Consider the following 6,710-nt stretch of genomic DNA (forward strand, 5'->3'; position numbering starts at 1 on the left):
TCGCACCCCTCCCAAATGGACTCCAGCTTTATGCATAATAGAGATGATTAATAGAGAAAATATAGGTGCATGATAGCTTTTCCAGTGTATGGGCCAGACTAGGTTCCTTCTATTAGGAATTCAGTGCAATCAGGGTTCCCATCTCACCCCCTTCTTCCTGGGCAGGTGAGGACAAGCCCTCCACTGGGGCACATTCCCCAGCACAACAACCCTAAAACTCACAGAAAGGAGTCAATAGCAAAACGGAGGTGACTGCTTCCTTCCTCTACTTTCTCAAATACAATCTGCCTCTCTGCAGTACTTGATTGGGAGAAATTAGATAGAATTGTTTAGTCACATGTTAAGTACCGGGGATTAGATGAGGCAAGTAAAGTGATTGCCTGGCCTGCAAAATTTAAGGGGTGGGGGGTGAGTTCAGTCATCAAAATTAATAATATTTTAAGGACATTTCAAAGAACTAAAATCATTTTGGCCTTGGCCATTAGCTCAGTTGGTTAGAGCATCGTCCTGATATGCCAAGGTTGAGGGTTTGATCCCCAGTCAGGTCACATATAAGAGTCAACACATAAATAAAGTGGAACAACAAATCAATGTTTCTCTCTCTCTCTCTCTCTCTCTCTCTCTCTCTCTCTCTCTCTCTCTCTCTCTCTCTCTCTTCCTCCTCCTCTTTAAAATCAGTAAATAAACATCAATATATATAAAAAGAATTAAAGTCATTGCAAAAATTCCTGATGAGTAAAATATCAATATTTTAAATAAAGACAAGCTCAGTATCATTGATTTTCTTTTGCTGCAATGTGGTCATTTTTTAACTTTTATGCTAGAATTGTAAATAAGTTATGCACCACTATTACTAATTTACAAAATCTAATTTTGCATATATTTACCATTACCAGTGAGTTTTATGCTAACTTTTTATGTTTTTATGATGTTAGAGTCCTTTCACTTCTGTTCAAAGAATTCCATTTCACATTTCTTGTAAGGCAGGACTAGAGGTAATGAACTCCCTCAGCTTTTGTTTGTTTGTTTGAGGAAGTCTTTATCTCTCCTTCATTTCTGAAGGGCAGCTTTACTGTCTATATAGTATTTTTGATTGACAGGCTTTTAAAAAAAAAATATTTGGACTATGTCATCCCATTTTCCCCTGGCCTGAAATGTTTCTGTTGAGAAGTCTATCAGTGGTCTTATGGGGGTTCCCTTACATGTGACTTCTTTTTTTTTCTTTTACAATTCTTTCTTTTCTCTGCATGTTGGCCTGGTGAAGGGGCAATGAGGCCAATGTGTTAGCACTTCTCTTACCCTTCTACCGTGTCTGCCTTGGTCTTTGCTGCGCAGGGGGTACTTCAGCTTCATCCTCATGTTCTAGGATTTTCTCAATGGTGTCTTGTTCTTGAATAATTGTCAGTTGCTGTTCCTATGCCAAGGAGTGAAGTCAGGAGCAACCTATGTCACCATCTTGGTGACATCACTGGCCGATTATTGTCTTTGTAACTGCAGTGGTTCCACTTTGATAAGCTGGACATGTTCTGAAGCAGGAATTTATCACATGTTAATGCTGTGAAGGTTGTGCCTGGAGCATAACAGAGAAGTTTATGGAGAAGTTGATTCACAGGCTCTAGTTCTGGTGTACCAGTCATCAACTGTGCGATTTTGAGTGAGTCACTTGACTTTCCTCATGGCAATTAACTATCTAAAAAGGATGTTGGAGAAAAATAAAGGTTTTGTGATTTATCTGGAACCTACCATATCAATGAAAGATATATCTATATTAAAATGGATGACATGTTTATTGAATTGAATTTATTTGAGGTTAGTCTGAATTATTATTTTGTTTAATTCTTCTAATGAAAACATTTTATTAGATCAGCTTTCTAATCCTTTAATCTGGACACCTGAGAGGTCCTAGAATTAACTGAGGGCCAGCAGTAAATTTTGTTCCACCCCCACTATGATTTTTATCTGTTTTGAAGATCCAAAAAAGATTTCCAAATGTATTGATTCTCTGCCTTTAAAAAGCATTGTGCTTGTTTTGGTGCTTAAAATATGATGTGATACTAGAGGACTCATTCTGTTCCAACTAAACAGTTGCTTCCCGTGGGGATCCTGGTAGAACTAAAACTAGGGAAAGGGATTAAAGACACCAGTCATTGCCAGTCAATTTTGGAGTAAAGACCATGAAAAAAGAAGATTCATGAAGACAGCAGTTTTATATCACATATCCATCTCAGACTTCTCTAATTGGCATTGTTATCCCATGTTTCCCCCCAGCATACTATGGTAATTCACTTATAGAATCTTTTTTTCTCTTTTTCTTTTTTAAATATATTTTTATTGATTTCAGAGAGGATGGGAAAGAGAGATAAGAGATAGAAACATCAATGATGAGAGAGAATCTGCCTACTGCATGTCCCACGCTGGGGACTGAGCCCGCAACCCGGGCATGTGCCCTGACTGGGAGTCAAACCGTGACCTCCTGGTTTATAAGTCGACACTTAATCACTGAGCTACGCTGGCAGGGCCACTTATAGAATCTTGCCACTCATTTTTCCTCAAATGTTAGCCAATATCTTAAATAAAGGAGTATGCCCATTTTTCTTTTTGCATCAATTGGGTATTTTTTGAAAGGAGTACATAATTATGAGTGATAAACAATAGAAAGAAGAAATATTGTATTCTTTTTTGAGAAGTAAAATATCGGCCTGAATAATCACACTTAAGGTATCTGTTGTAACAATATCATCATGGAAGAAAGTCCAATTGTGTGTGTGTGTGTGTGCGTGTGTGTGTGTGAGAGAGAGAGAGAGAGACCATGACCATACATGGATGTGTGAAAATCTGAACCTACTTTTCCCTTCTCCAGTGACCCTAGAACTGTTGTCCTTTGGATATGACCCCTGGACCCGTCTACTCTCCTCTAAGCCTTATCAGCACAGGTGTATCTGAAGCCTTTATATGTTCATTCTTAAAACTGAGTTAATAATCCATGGAGCTGATAATCCATGTGGTGTTTGATTGTAGGGCCAATGGGAAGAATTTAACTACTTTGCCATTTAAAATAATTTAGTTCAATTGCTATAAAGAGAGTGACTGATAGAAACAGAGGAGAAGACTGACTGAACTCTTAACCCATTGCAGGGTGTAAATTAAAGGCTGTCTTTGGCTGTTTTAACTTAGTCCAGACATTTTACACAATTATTTTCTCAACATAGAAGAATGAAAGGAGCTTGCTTCCTTTGGCATATATTTTTTCTTACCATCTCTGACATATGTGGAGGGAGCAAGAGGAGTGGGGGGGGAGGGAGAGGGAAAGGGAGAGAGAGAGAGAGAGAGAGAGAGATACATTTCACTTTATTAGTTTGGAAAATTAACTTATGAATGTAGGTTATATGGTTGCTTACTTAACATTAATATATATATATATATATATATATTTTTTGCAGTGGGGTGCGTTTTATTGTGATATGTTGTAAGAGCACAGAAGAAGGGTATGTAGGGCAAGGCACACTTCTGGGAAAGGTGACAGAAGGTAGGCCACTAGGATCCCACACCAACAGGGTACGGCTCAACCCACCCCAAGGGCTCCCTCCAACCAGGACACAGAGTCCTACAGGCTTACAGGAGGCATTTCACAAATGCAGAAATGAAGGAGGCCCCAGGCCAGGGTCTCCCTCTTCTTAGAGATCCCGGGCTGAGGCACGTGGAACATGAAGATAGAAATGAGCAGGAAACCTTGCAATCCTACCTGTCCCCTCCTGCCATCACCCCACACATACAGCCCTACACCCCAGCCATTGCGGACAGCAAAGGGGAAATGGATACCCCCAAACATCAGCACAGTCAGTCCTGAGTCCAGTGGCAGGAGGGAATGACAAGACAAGTAGGTGTGACCAGGCTTTGCTGGGGCTCAGGCAGGCAGGGCAGGGCCCACGCGGGGGAGCAGGGCCTGCACACCAGGCAATCCTGGTCTGCAGAACAGAGGTGGGAGCTCAGAGCTGAGTTCCGCAGGCCAGGGGTCCAGGTGGGCCCTCGAAGCAGAGCAACTGGTGAGGAGAAGCTCTGTCAGGTTGGCATTACAGCAAGAGGGTTCATGAAGGAGGGTAGGAACATGGCTGAGGAAGGCTGGGGCTGCAGCTTAGAAGCCTGGTGAAAGGCGGTTGGGAGGCAGACAAGGGGCCAATGGGCATGTGGGGGAGGGGGGTGAAAAGAAGCAGAAAGAATGCAAAACGCTCAGCTGCTCTCAAGGTCCCAGGTGCTCCTCACTCCCGTGTCCTGCACTTACAGGCACTACTTGCTGCCCCACACCGTGGCCTTGGAGAACCCGGGTGTGGGGAGGAAGCGGCTGGTCTTCATGGAGGCAGAGATCTTGTTCAGGCCCTCAAAGCGGCCCGAGAAGTCTTTCAGGTTTGGGAAGGTGTCCAGGCACCTGGGCTCAAACATGCGCAGCACATCCAGGAAATCACAGGCCAGGAAGTCCACATAGGTGAGCTTGTCCCCTGCAAACCAAGACTTCTTCCCCAGAAACTGTGAGAAGAGCTTCATCTTTTCAGGGAGCACCTTCAAAACCCCGGGCTTCTGTTTCTCCATGTCGGGGCTGTAGCAGGTCCTGATGTTGTACATCCCGAGGTCCATCATCTCATGCTCCAACACGTCCACTCGCATCTTCTTCCGTCTCCCCACAGAGGTTGTGCTTGCGAGCAAGGCAGCGAAGGATGGCGTTGCTCTGGGTGAGCCTGTGAGCCCCGTCAATCAAGTAGGGCAGATTGGGAAGTCCAGGCCCAGCTTGAATTTTTCACTCAACCACTGGCTTCTGTCATAGTCAGGAGCGTCCCCATCGTGTACTTCTTCTCGTAGTTGGAGTCTGTGTACTCCAGGAGCAGGCGGATGGCGTGGGCCAGCCCTCGGGTGTCCCAGTAACGCGGAGTCATGGCCAAGGTGCTGGTTTTCGCCCTCTGAGTGGAGGGCGCCTAACGTTAATTTATCCAGAAATCTCCAGTTGGCAATAAAACATTATGCATCAAGAGATCCAGAAAGTTCCCTTTGTTACCAAAGAAATGAAGTTGTGTCTTAGGAGGTGACAATAACAAAAGGAATGTTCTTTGAAAATAATGGTTCGATCATTCTGACCTATGAATTGTTTCTAAGGTGAACAAAATGATAAGCCTGACGAGATATTGACCTGTCGTGTTCTATTTTCAGCTTCTTTGCCTGCCTTCTTGGGCTAATGTTGAAAGGATTCGAATGAAGCTTATAACCTTCTGTGTGTGTTTGAAACTTCCCACTGATCAGCCTCCGAGAAAAACGCACTGGTGTATCATGTTTCTAACACTTACAGATCTAATTGGGATATTGTTCCGTACATGCTGTTAGACACTAGTGACAAGAAGAGTCCTAGCCCACACTGGCAGGGAGCCAATACATACCTTCCCCGAACAAAGTGCAGGATAATTGAAGTGCAACCACGGAGAGAGCGCCGCAGAGCGCGCACAAAAATAGCCATCCATGAAGTGCCGGAGAGCGTGCCCCTTGGGAACCTCAGGAGCTCCTTGCTACTTTCACTTCCCTTTTCTTTTCAAATATAGTTCATCAGAGGTCTTTTCTCCCCCTCCCCCCCCCCCCCACCTATTGCCTATTTTGTGAGAAGTTCTAAATTATTTTTTTTAAATATTAAACTAATATCCCCCCCCCTCTCCCCAATCAGCTAGGTGAAATTACCTGAAGAACACTGTTAGGAGATCAAACGTATGTGATTTCACAAGATGTCAGGGAAGCGAGGCATTTCAGAAGCTTCATTTCAATTACAAATGGAGAGCTAAGAACTAAATAAAATGCAGGGGGTATTTTTACATCAGTCACAATTCCTATTCAAGCAGTCTATTTAAATATGCACAGGCCTCTCACGCAGAGCCGCTCAAATGCCCTCGCATAGCAGATTCTGCAAGTAAAGCAGGAAGGAGTTGGGATTGTATAGGGCTGCACGGGACCCCGGGTAAGCTCACTTACCTTTCTAGAATAATCATTTAAAACATAATTTTTCCATTCATTTAAAAAAAAACAAAACACACAACACACAGTTTCGTGGCAATCATCAAGCATTGGGAACCTCTTGAGTAGCTGGTTCCTACAGTGAAACCTAAAGGATTTACACTGGAACTTCCAACACCACGAAAGGGAACAATGCTTATAAATCCCTTTCTCGGTGATGGGGAAATGGGATCCTTAGAAAGCTCCTTCCCTATTCAATGAAACCTGCCAATTTTTTACTCTTAAAATATGATTCCATCCACAGGGCAAGTTCAGAATGGTTTCTCCACGTTTCTTTAGATCGTGTGTAAATCAAGGGCTGTTCAGCAGATACCACGAATAAATCATCCAGATTTTATTCCTTCTCTTTTTGTAGAATGCATTTGCAAGACCAATTTCTGATTCTGAGGAACCCCCTTGACCAGGTTAAACTCTAGCTGGCTGGCTTTTTTTTATTTATTTTGGCTTGCCTTTCCCGAAGTGATCTGGCAAGGTCAAATGGAGAGTTATCACAGACAGGCGTCTCTTTATTTATACATGTTGCTGTGCTATGCTGAGTTAGGCTCAACACATTCAAGTTTTTAAATCATACAACTTGCTTTCAAATCAACTTCCTCAAGACAGCTGAAGGATTCGAGTCAATGGATACTCTAATGTGTGTGTGTTTTAATTAAATCTCTTTATAGGGT

The 6,710-nt window shown here is 43.0% G+C and overlaps 1 pseudogene across 1 annotated transcript; it reads right to left on the minus strand.

Annotated features, from left to right (window-relative positions):
* Window positions 1-4,284: 4,284 nt before the first annotated feature.
* LOC308246886 (glutathione S-transferase Mu 1-like) lies at window positions 4,285-4,925 on the minus strand (annotated as a pseudogene). The gene has a single exon. The product of its transcript is annotated as a glutathione S-transferase Mu 1-like (transcript).
* Window positions 4,926-6,710: the final 1,785 nt, after the last annotated feature.

The sequence above is a fragment of the Plecotus auritus genome (genome assembly GCF_963455305.1).
Source record: "Plecotus auritus genome assembly, chromosome: 4".
NCBI classification, from domain to species: Eukaryota; Metazoa; Chordata; class Mammalia; order Chiroptera; family Vespertilionidae; genus Plecotus; species Plecotus auritus.